The sequence below is a fragment of the Heterocephalus glaber genome, unplaced genomic scaffold, assembly GCF_053883595.1.
Source record: "Heterocephalus glaber isolate CG9 unplaced genomic scaffold, H.glaber_assembly_v1.0 deba00001610, whole genome shotgun sequence".
Lineage (NCBI taxonomy): Eukaryota > Metazoa > Chordata > Mammalia > Rodentia > Bathyergidae > Heterocephalus > Heterocephalus glaber.
In genome coordinates, this window is record NW_028258381.1 from 11574088 (window position 1) to 11586054 (window position 11967).

The window sequence follows — 11967 nt, forward strand, 5'->3', positions numbered from 1 at the left end:
CAAATGACTCAAATAAAATTAACCAACATGCACTGGAAATCCAGAAGTATTTAAGACAGCAGAGAGAAGTTTTTCTCCTACAAAAGAATATGTCAGCTGTGTCTCGTGGGTGGGAGCGCGCTAAGAGGATTTGGCCTTTCTGGCAATGCAGACACCTAGACACCATCATTAGCTTTAGCCAAAGAGAAACAGAGGAGCCACTGAATGTAAGGATGAATTCAGAAAGGCCTGAGACCATGGAAAACTTGCCTGATCTCTACACTATTTTCCAAGGAGAGGTTGCTATGGTGACAGACTATGGAGCCTTTATCAAAATCCCAGGCTGTCAAAAGCAAGGTCTGGTCCATGGAACTCACATGTCATCTTGTTGGGTGGATAAGCCCTTTGAGATAGTAGATGTCGGAGACAAAGTGTGGGTGAAGCTTATTGGCCGAGAGATGAAAATGATAGGATAAAAGTATCCCTCTCCATGAAAGCTGTCAACCAAGGGACTGGGAAAGATCTGGATCCCAACAACATTATTATTGAGCGAGAAGAGAGGAGGAGGCGGTCCTTCCAGGATTACACTGGGCAGAAGATCACCCTTGAGGCTGTCCTTAACACTACCTTCAAGAAGTGTGCTGTAAAGGCCACTTTGCAAAAGACTGCTTCATGCAACCAGGTGGGACCAAATATTCTCCGGTACCCGATGAGGAAGAGGAGAAAGAAGAGGCAAAGTCAGCAGAATTTGAGAAGCCTAATCCCACAAGAAATTCATCCAGGAAAAGAAAGAAGGAAAAGAGAAAAAGAAACTTGGAGATAAGAAGTCATCTGACTCTGAAAGCTCAGACTCTGAGAGTGATACTGGAAAAAGGGCAAGGAACACATCAAAAGACAGCAAGGCAGCGAAGAAGAAGAAAAAGAAAAAGAAGCATAAAAAGAAAAGCAAGGAGTGAGAGTAGAAGAGAGTGGAGGTGGGTGGGTGAAGGAATATGGATCCAGGAGCTTTGCGCATTGAAGCCCTGGGCCCTGGAGAGACTCAGTGGTGAGAATCTGGCCTCCCACCCCTGGTGACTTCACTCCTCTGGGAGATGGTTTCCCCTCATGCAGCAGGCAGGTTTGGGAGTTGAGGTCAAAAGCAGCTGCCTGAGTGAGTTGTTTCCTTATTGCACCTGACCCCTTTGCAAGTGACCCTGCAGCCCACCATTCATTCACCCACTTCCTTCACTCGGCAGGTGGCCCTTTACCCAGCTGCCACTGCCAGAGCTGGATTCCTTTGCAGTATCTGGGCTAAAGCCACAGGAACTGCTGTGGAGCTGAGCTTGGCTGTAGTTGGAGGAGCAACTGCCCCTTCCTAATGGACTGTCTTGGGCCAGTTGGCTTGTGGTCTCTGCTGCAGCCACACAGGAGCAGAGGGAAAGGGGTAGTAGAAGGGAGAGTGTGGTGAGAAGTGGTGCTCACCTTTTACATCCCCTCCACATGGTTCTGCTGTGCGAGAAGTGACTGCCAGTGGCCACAGTCAGAAAACGATCATTTGCAGTGTGACTCATTTTGTGTCTGACATTCCACCAGACCACTGAACCAGACATCTGAGGCCAAGATCATTGCTGTACTTTCTATGTATTACTGTGAGAGTCTACTGGTTCTACTTCAAGTCTCTGCTTAAATCAATCCCTGGCACTAAAAAAAAAAAAAAAGAATATGTCATGAAAGCTATCATGAGGTAACGCAACGGGCATCCCATGAGGACTGATCCACTACAGAAGCCAACTTGCTGAAGAGGGAGCCTTAAAGTGCTGTGTCCCCAAGTGCACATGCAGACAGGGAGGTCGGGGAAAGTCCTGGAGCAGCATGGCTTTCCTGGGCTCCACACTCCTGTTGGAATATGGAGGAGGAAAGCCCAGGCAGAAGGCTTCTGGAGTTGGTCCAAGGAGCACACAGCCACCAACACTTCTTTCAAAAGATAAGTGGCAGGGAGGGGCCCAAGGCCCTCCCAGGTCCTGCAGCAGGATGGGCAATACCCGCTTTGCAGCTGCTGCAGGTGGCCGTGGTCATCCTGGGAGGTGGCAGGTGCCGCCCTGGAGCCCCAGTCATGCTCAGTGACCAGACTCTGCACCATGTTGTGGATCCATCCACAGCCGAGTGCAGACTTCCAGGGGCTTTGGACCAGGAAGGGCGTAGTCTTAATGGTGAGTCTCAGCCTTCTCAGTGCAGTGAGAACCCTCTCCCTAAGGAGGTCGTTCATGCGTGACTGTCGGATTCCGTACGCTGGGCCAGCTGGGCTCTTCCTTGGATGGTCCCCATCAGTGGTGGCGGTTTGGTTGTCATTGTCCCAGACAGCAGAGTTATAGGGTGCTGGGTCTGAGCTGCCATGCTCTTTGTGATGGAAAAAGGAATGGCACTGCAAAGAGCCAGACCGCAGACCCAAGAGATGAGAGGAAAACAGAGAGGGAGCAGATGTGGAGGTGCATGTGGTAATTCAAGCACTCTGGGAGGCTGAGGTAGGAGGACTGCGAGTTTGAGCCCAGCCCTGGCAAGTTAGTGAGACTCTATCTCAAAATGGAAAAGAAGAAAGAGGGAAGGAAGGAAGGAAGGAAGGAAGGAAGGAAGGAAGGAATAGTGATGAGTGGGGATGTAACAAACTCAGTGAGAATGCCTTGGGTTCAGTATCAAGTACTTGGGGGAAGAGAGAGAGAGAGAGAGAGAGAGAGAGAGAGAGAGAGAGAGAGAGAGAGAGAGTCAGTCTTCCTTCCCTTACCCTCCTCCAGTCCAGTCATTCCTCAGATCATTCATCAAATCTATAACTATGTGTTCATGTTTTCAACAAATTATCTAGTGTTATTCATGCTAGTTTGAATTGGATTTCTGTACCTGGCAACTGAGAGCCACCTTTAAATTGTGATAAAGGAAAAAGATAAATAAATAAACAATTCACCAAACTAAAATGGATAAATGAATCTAAGATGTGAATCTCTGATAAACAAATTGTACCAGCACATCTCAGAAATGAATACAGAAGTGAAACACAAATCAAGAAAATCCATAATTCCAAATTCTGAGCTAATAGAAAAAATCTTGAAGGGAACAGATATGGAATATAAAAAATAGGATATTTCTACACAATATAATATACATAATAGGAATGAAATTTAAAAACAAATGATAAAATAGTTTCAATAAATATGACAGGGGTTTAATAAACATTCTCGTAAGTATTGGTATTAAAAAAAAACAAGTCCCCAGTAGAAAGTTGAGCAAAGTTAATGAACAGGCAGTTCACCCAGGTTTGTTATACACACCCAATTGGAGGGCTGGAGAAACCCCTAAAGCTACAAATCAATGCTACCTTTTTATCAGATAATACAAAGGGACCAATAATGATGGAACGACATGTTGTTGACATAGTCGTAGCTTTTTGGTGGCGAGACACATTGATACAGTTCTTTTGGAAGACATGTAATCTCAGCATACTTTTTGGAAACTCAAATATTCCTGGCCAGGCAGCTGTGTTCTTTAAAAATTTTTTTTTACTGGTGTATATTTGGGATACATGGCGATCACATTCATTTGGGGAATTACACACATGGATCACTTTTGCTCTCTTCTCTCCTTCCCCTCTCTCTTCTCCCATCTCTCGAGTCTACATCCTGTTTCCTACCATCTCTATTTTGCCCATAAGCTATTTATATTTTGGGTTTCTCATAACAGAGAAACCATGTGATTTTTAACTTTATGTATCTCATGTATTTCACTTAGCATTATGATCTCAAGGTGCATCCATTTTTCTGAAAATGACTCAAATTTATCTTCTTTTCTGGCTGAGTAGTACTCCACTGTGCATATATATACCACATTGTCATTATCCATTCTTAGCAGCACATCATAAGGTAAGAAATTAAAATAATTTAAGAAAGATATTAGGAAACTTCTGGTCCTCAAGAATAGAAATTGGGCTTCAATCAACTTAGGCAAATAGAGTACTCTATTTTCCCCAGTAACTGCAAAGGCCACCAGGGTATACACCACCTTGTAGCTCTGTGGATGAGCCTTTCAGACAGGGTCCTTGGGTCGGACTTTCTGCATTATCTGTCCATTGCTGCAGAAGAGAAAGCCAGCCCACATGGCCCCTAGATTTTCCACGGTCTTCTGAGGCTGGATACTGGGGAAGGTGGGACTGAGTCTTCATCCCCAAGCCCTGGGGAGGAATTGGCTTCACAGCCTGGTTGAGGGGTCACCTGTGTCCAAGGCAGCCATGGAGACTCCCTCGCCTCTTGTCTCTCTCCAACTCTTGGTCTCACTTTCCTATTCTGATTTCTAGAGCGGGGTTTAAAGAGCTCAGGTTCACCTGGATAATGTATCTCTTGATTGACTCCAAGTCATCTGGTTCCTGAGTTTAATTCCCACTACAAAACCCTGCTTGCGACACGAGGTGCTGCCAGCACAGGCGTGGGGACCACAGACTCCCCCAAACCTAAGGGAAGCGACACAGGCCCGAGGGTGCTGGGGTTGTCTTAGCGCCCCCCCATCTGTAACCAGCCTCCCTCTGGGGTGGGGAGGACAGAAAGTGCAAGCTCATGCTTGTCCAGGGGTGCAACCCCATCAAGGGGCTCTTGTCTCCCTGGAGAGCAGGAGTCCCACCATGGTCCCACGAGGGCCCTGAGAGGCTTTCTGGGGCCGTGTGGTCCAGAGGAGACAACATGAATAGTCAACCCCATTACTGTATGAAAGTGCAAATCACATCCAGATGTAATCCAACACCTATTACATTGGTGGGTATAAATCATGCAATTTTTACTTTTAAAATAAAAGATAACTGAAACTGGTCTCAAGAACAGGGGAAGGGCAGGGTCCAGCAGATGGGGAGAGGGCTGCCTCGGCTCTCACTGCTTCCTGCTCTGCCTCCCTGTGGGCCCCAGGGAAGCTCTGTGCTCACATGCAGACCATGGCTTTTCACACCCTGCCTTTCAGAGAAAGGGAGGGCGCTGGCCCTTGAAGTTGCCTAAAACAAAGCTGCTCTTCCCCAAAGGCCCAGGAAATGCCGTGGCTCTGGATGGGGCTGAGCCTGTATTCTCACCAATTGCCATGTTTGGGGGACAGGCTACCATTGTGGGCCGGGCCCCCAGGCCATGCCTGCCGCTGGCCCATCTCAGCTGGGAGGAAGGCTCTAGAAGGAAATCCAAGACAGGAGGCTGAAGAGTTCCGGAAGCACTGGTGCAGGAGAACCCCATGCGCAGGACAGAAAGGGGGACACGGTGTGGGTGAATGATACAGTGAATGCTTAAACTAGAAAACCATTAAAGAAAAAACACACTGTCATTAATCCCACTCAGGACCCTCCCCTCACTGCAAATGCACTCATCCCACGTCTGCCACTTCCTGCAGCAGCTCTGGAGCCCTCTTTCCTGAGGGTCTTGTTGCACTGTTGGGGTGGCCTTGATGTTCTGAATTGATCCAAAACATTGCCCTTTCATGGTCACTTTGACTCAGGGAACTGCCAGAAGTCTCAGGGTGCCAGATCCAGTGAATGAGGTGACACTCTGTCATGTTGTTTCTAGCTGCTGTTCTGTTGATGGGGCTTAGCAGCAGCCTTCACTGTATTTTTGATCACACCTCATAAACACACTCAGGAAAGAGAAGTCCGGAGCTACTTCAGGACCTGTCAAGAATGACAGGGTGTGTGTGTGAAGCGAGGAGGAGAGTTTTGAGGGGAATTAATGGCAATTTGTGTTTTACTGTAATAAAATTTAAAAAATTTAAACATTCTCTGTACATTTCGGTTACAACCCACATATGGTTACCTTAAGCCTCCTGCAGCTCCAAGGGCACAGGTAGTGTCCCTGGGGGAGCCTGTAGGCAGCCTCACAGGCAGGCAGATCCGGGAAGGGGCACGAGGCACGCCAGCTGTCCCCAGGTGGGCTCTCCACTCTCTTGGGCCAGTCCTGCCCAGGGACTGTCCTGTCTTGGCCGCCCCTTCCAAAGGGGGACAGCGGAGGGACCGAGGCTGAACAGTCCTGCCCCGGGGGCGGCCATGCCCAGGCAGCTTCCTGTGCCCACCTTGCACGTGCGACCCCGTGTGCACAGCCCCCGGCCACCCTTGGCCTGCGGAGCAGCCCTGGCAACTGTCTTCCCAGTAGGTGGGGATTTCACTTCCTTATTCCAGGCATAAATAATCGCAGATGCAAAATCGGGGCCTATTTTAGACGCAAGCGTTGAGAGTGCCGCTCTTAACAACTCAACAACTCTTTTTTTAATCTTGTTCTTTGAGGAGGAGGTAACCTGAGCAACTTGCAGCTGGCAGCCCTTGGTGCACAGGTCACAGGTTGGAGAGAGGTAGCCGCTGGGTGGCAGCTTGCGTTTCCTCACAGCCTGTGCCTAGGAAGGACGTAATCCACACCCAGACCCCGGCGGGCGGTGAGAGCCCCGCTCTCGCAGCAGCCTGGGTCAAGGGTCACTGGGCTGCCCGGCCCACGTGCCAGGCAGGGCTGGGCACACAACTTGCAAAGCTCAGTGCAAACTGGGAGACGTGGCCTCTCCTTCAAAAGCAGAAAACACATCCCCTACTCTCTCTGCGGTCCCTTTCTTCCCTTACCAGGGTGTTTTTCGTTGGCCATCCTAGCTCACATCCCTTGGGAAGGGGCTGCAGGTGCAGGCACCTAGGCTGGCCTGCGACTGTGCACAGCCCACCATCCCCAAGCCCAGGCCCAGGACCCCTGAGTGCCAAGGCTGCTGGGTTGGTGGCCGGGAACCCCCGGCTGTGCGCTGAGGCCCCAAGCCCCGGAGCACGTTAGCTGCTCCTTCTGCTCTGCTTTCTGGACAAGCTCCGGGTGAGATGCGGAATTTCAGGCCCGCAGCCTCCGGGTGGTCAGCGCAGGGCCCTGATAGCCACACTTGTTGCAGGTGCACAAAGCCAGCCCACTGCCCACGAAGGGAAGAGCACAGTGGCTTGGCCCTAACAGCCCGGAAACTTCTGCCTTCATGCAGCTGATCTCCGTGAGCTCCCGGGTGTGCCGCTTTGGTTTCCTGAGCTGCGGCCCTGTAAGGCACTGTGATGGAGAGAGTAGTCCCCAGGAAGAGGCCGTGGGGACTCTGCTGCTGACCTCGGAGGGGGACAGCCTGGGTCACTGCTGGGCCCAGAGCTGCCTCTCTGAGGTGGGAGCCTCTGCTCCTCACTGCCAGGCAGGCCCGGGTGCTCCGGGGTGCAGGCTGCTGGGGAGGCTGCAGCGCCCACGTTTGGGCCCAGCTGGCTGCCTCGGTGGAGCTGCCATCTTCCCGCTGTAACGGCTGTGCACTCAGGTGGCTGAGGCGAGTGCGAGGCCTCAGAGGTGCATGGGATGCCAGACCCTTCGCTGAGCTCCAGGGCCAACGGCAGGCATCGCTCCGTCTACACCACGGCTCTGCCACGGTGCGGGGCTGTGGGAGCCAGTGGGGAGGCAGGAGGGGCTGAGGCGGCCTGGGGAAGGTGTGCATGGCAGGCCGGGGCTGCGTCCTCAAGGGCAAGCAGGGGGTGAGTGTGAGAGAGTGGAGAGCTCTGCAGGGGAGAGGGCACAGGAGTAGGGGCACTGTCCCAGCCCGACCCAACACCTGGTTGCCTTTCCTTCCTCAGTCCATGGGGACGCATCCAATTAGGCAGGACGAGCAGCCACTACACACACAAACTGGCTCTGCTATGGTGCTGACTACACCACGACAAGAACAAGCCACTGCCCTGAGCCCTGGCTGGATGACATTCTAGCATGTGGCCCGAGAACATTTCCACCCGACTGTGGCTACCAGAGAAGGGGACACTGGAGGCCACACCATGTGTGGGCCAGGGGGGCGGTGGTCTCACCTAGTTCCACTTGAGTCATGCGAAAGAAAGTGACTAACCAGACACTAACTGGTGTGAATGTTTCAAGGACAGGACAGGGGCTCTGGAACCCACAGGAGCCTGCGGTTTCTGACATTTGGGTGGGTGGCTTCCTGCAGCTGCAAGGCACACTGGGAGATGAGATAGCAGGCCCCACCTCACCCTCCGCCCCTCCCTGCCCGCGGTTGGGCCCACAGCCCAGGCAGAGCCGGAACCCAGTTACAGTACCAGGAAAACCCAGAGTGGACAATCAAAGGAGTCCACGTGGCTGAGACACCAAAAACAGGTGGAACCTTTGAGTAGCAGCTCCTGGGGGAGCGGGTTCTCGGCTTTATTTCACAGGTGTAGACAGTGATTTTTTTAATGCTACGTAAATGGGGCCCACAATTCCCAGTCAGTCTGAAACACACACATGTCAGGGCCTTGCTGGGAGCAGTGCAAGTAGCTGGAGGTGAAGATGAGAGAAACAGGCCATGTGTGTGAGTCAGTGTGTGTGTGTGTTTACAAGGAAGGCTCAAAGTTACAGCTTCTTCAAGATGAGTCAGTCTTAGCTGGGCAAGGTGGCAAGCTCTGGAGGCTGAGGCAGGAAGGATCGAAAGTCCAGTCCAGCCTGGGGAGTTTAGGGACTTAGTGAGACTCTGTCTTGAAATAAGAAATGAAAGACTGGCTCACGATGTAGCTAAGCATGAAGGCCCTGGGTTCAATCCCCAGTACTGGGGAGAAAAGGACCAGCCAATCTTTATTCCAAGACTCAGCCAGACCTCTGGAAGTGTGCGGGTCTGGGCCAATTCTCCTGTCCTTCGGGGACCTGCAGAGTTTTGTTTTTTAGTCTTATTGTATTTTTGATTGATACATAATAATCACACGTTTATGGGGTGCAACGTTCTGATACTTGTGTCACTATGGAATGATTAAATCAGGCTAATTGGCACACCCATCTCCTCAACACTGGCCATTTTTCTTTTTCCCATGAAGTTTTTAAGACCCAGCTTTGGCTGGTTGGTTTCTTCCTTCACCAAGGACTGCTGAAACAGCCATATGGAGTAATTGTCTTTTTGGCTATAAAAAGTTTTATCAGGAATATATACCTTTGTCATTTATACAAATACACCCTTTGAGGTGTGGGGCCAGGTTATTTTTTATTTTACCTGATGGGGTCACCTGGCTTTCCCCTCTTTGTCCTGCCTCAGAAAAGACATGGCATAGAGCCAAAGCATTTAGTGTTTACACTTCCTGTCCTGTCCTGTCCTTTCTTTTCCCTTGCCTTCTCCTGCCTCTCTCCCTCTTTCCCTTCTTTCCTTCCTTCCTTCCTTCTTTTCTTTTCTTTATTTTTTTCTCTCCTTCCCTCCTCTCTCTCTTTGTCTTTTTTTTCTTTTGATAGTACTGAGAATTGAACCCGGGACCTTCACACTGAATTACATTCTCAGCTCATTTTAAAAATGTTTTATTTTGAGATAAGGTCTCATTCAGTTGCCCAGGCTGGGCTCAAACTTGCCACTGTCCTGCCTCGACCTCCCAGAGTACCATCTCTACAGTTCTGTGCAAATTACCCTTCACCCAACAATCCTCAGCAAAGGTTTCTTTTCCTACATCCTCCGCCACGTCTATTCCCTTAGGGTTTATGTTTACTGATTTCTTTACTAATGTTCTTGTATTTTAAAATTGTGGGGCAACTCTTCAAAGGAGGCGAGTTATTCATCAGTGAACATAAAAGCCAGCGCAGCGGGTGCAGAGAGGAAGAGGCGGGACCCAGGGGAAGATTCCTGCGGGCAGCTCTGCCTGCTCCCTCAGGCTGTAGGCAGAGGTGGGCCGGGTGCCTCTTCCCCACCACACAGGCTTTCCTGGGCTCACAGATGTACAGTCAGTGATTCCAGCTGCGGAAATCCCACAGGGCTAGGAAAGGACTCAGTTTTCTCTGAAATGGGTTTCAAGGCACCAATGAGTCATGAGCAACCTCTGCCCTCATCTGTCTCCATCAGATCCTCAGCCTCCTTCCCCCAACACCAGACGCCCACCTCCCAGGCCCCCTCTCATCCCCAGAGAGGCGAGTCTGAACCCCTTCCCTTCCTTTTACAGGACCCGGACAGGGACCCCGGACAGTGTCTCCTGCTGGCTCCCCACATTCCCCGGGAACCCGAGGCGCCCCGACCCGGGCCCCTGTCTGTAGCACATGGGGCCTCTCTGGTCCCGGTCTCCCTGCATCTCTGCCCCGGACCTCCTGGGTGCCGCTCCTCATTCACTCAAGGAGGGGGTCCCCGAAGAAGCAACGTCCTCCCCGTCCTCCGAGCCATGCTTGTTCCCGGGGCTGAGGCTCCTCCGGATGCAGGCCCTCCCCACCCACTCTCCTCTGCTGTCCCCTTTCCGTCCCTCCCACTGGAACACGGTCGTCGTTAGAAAGCTGTTTAGTTCCTTGCAGAGTTTATTAAGAGCTACTTGAGAATAAGAGGTATGATAGAAAACTAGGTGAATGTTTAAATTTAAAACAAAAGTATTACAGTAAAAAACAGAGCCAGGAATCGCCTTAATTTTCAACACACTCGTCCATGGTTCTGGCCCCTTAGGGAGCTCTGGAGTTCTCTTTGGTGAGGGTCTTTAATTGCGCTGTGTGGCTTCCTCGATGTCCCGAAAGGATTCAAAACTTGCCTGTTCATGGTCACTTTGACTTCGGGGAGGAGCCGGAAGTCGCAAGGTGTGCACCTGGTGGATAAGGCGGACGAGGACACGGCGTCATATATTGACGAGCTGCCTTTCTGGTGGATGGCGCTCGGCAGCAGCCGGCACTGTATTTTTGGTCACACCTTGTTACAGATGCTCAGGGAAGAGCACTTCAGAGCTGCTTCAGAGAGTGGGAAGAATGTTGGAATAAATGTGTTCAAAGCGAGGAGGATTTTGAGGAGAATTAACGGCAACGTCTTTTATAGCCATATATTTTCAAACATTTTACATTCATTGTGAGTTGCATCACACCTTGCACTTAAGTAGGGGAGGGACAGCCTGCTCCCTTCAGCCGGCTCTCAGCACTGCTCCTCTGGCCCTGGCCATGGCTGTCAGCCCTGCCTCTGGTTCTCCCTTAGCTTTAATTCTCACATATGAGAGTCTGGTTACTTCTCCTGAAATGCCGATTCCCATTTAACAACTTTTAAAAGTTCCTCTTTGTACGCACAAAGCAAAGCCCCGGCTCCAGTTTCCTTTGGAAGGCGCTTTCATTAGGCTCTGCCAGTCAGGGGGTGAACCGCACTTTCACATCTTGCTTGCATTTCACCCAGCCACGCGCCTAACTCTTGCCCTCCCACTGCCAATCTCCGTTTAACTGGAGCCTTTCCCCAGTTGCCTGTGGGACCGAGCTCCGTAGTTCTCTAGGGTGGCAGAACTGCATTCAAACGCAGACACCTCTTTGTACAATTGTGTTGTCTTTCTTTCTCTTTAACAGAATGCTCCTGGAAAAGATCACGTGAGAGAACATCAGCTGGGTGTGTAGGGCACACCTGTAATCCCAGAAGCCTGGGAGGCAAGGCAGGACGATCCCAGGTTTGAACCCAGCCTGAGCAACTTCGTGATTTAGGGAGACACATCTCAAAATAAAAAGTTAGAAAACAAACCATGATCACAACAAGAAACAGCGGGGACGTCAGCGTGAAACCCTTCAGTCCATCCACGGCACTGTTAGTTTCCTTACACATGTCTCCCATTTTCCATATCTCTGCTTGCAAGGACCGCGAATTCCAGGCATCTGGCCCTCAAAATGCCTTCCTCACTCCTCTAGTGACTTTTCTTCAGTAATTGACAGCTTCACACTTTCACATGCAACTTAAACTTCCCCAACACTGTTCTCCTACTCTGTCTTTCTATCAGCCCTTCTCAACTAGGTTTTAGTCCACAAAGCCTAGAGAATTTGACTTCTCTCTGCAGCTTGATCTCCAGAAGGCTCTTAGTGATGTTCTCAGCAGGTGCCCCCGGCCCAGCATCTCCTGAACCCTTGCTGTGTGCAGGGAGGAGGCTGAGCCCTGCAGAGCAGGTCCCTGACAAGAAGGAGGTGGGCATTGCTTCTGGAGACACTCAGAGTCCACGGGTTTAGTCCACGATAAGTCACTGAATAATGATTTTGTGTCCCCACCCGAATAGGGACCTTGCCAGCACCTGTG

The 11967-nt window shown here is 50.9% G+C and overlaps 1 pseudogene; it reads left to right on the forward strand.

The window, feature by feature from the left end:
• Positions 1–271: 271 nt before the first annotated feature.
• Positions 272–1012, forward strand: LOC101700351 (zinc finger CCHC domain-containing protein 17 pseudogene; annotated as a pseudogene).
• Positions 1013–11967: the final 10955 nt, after the last annotated feature.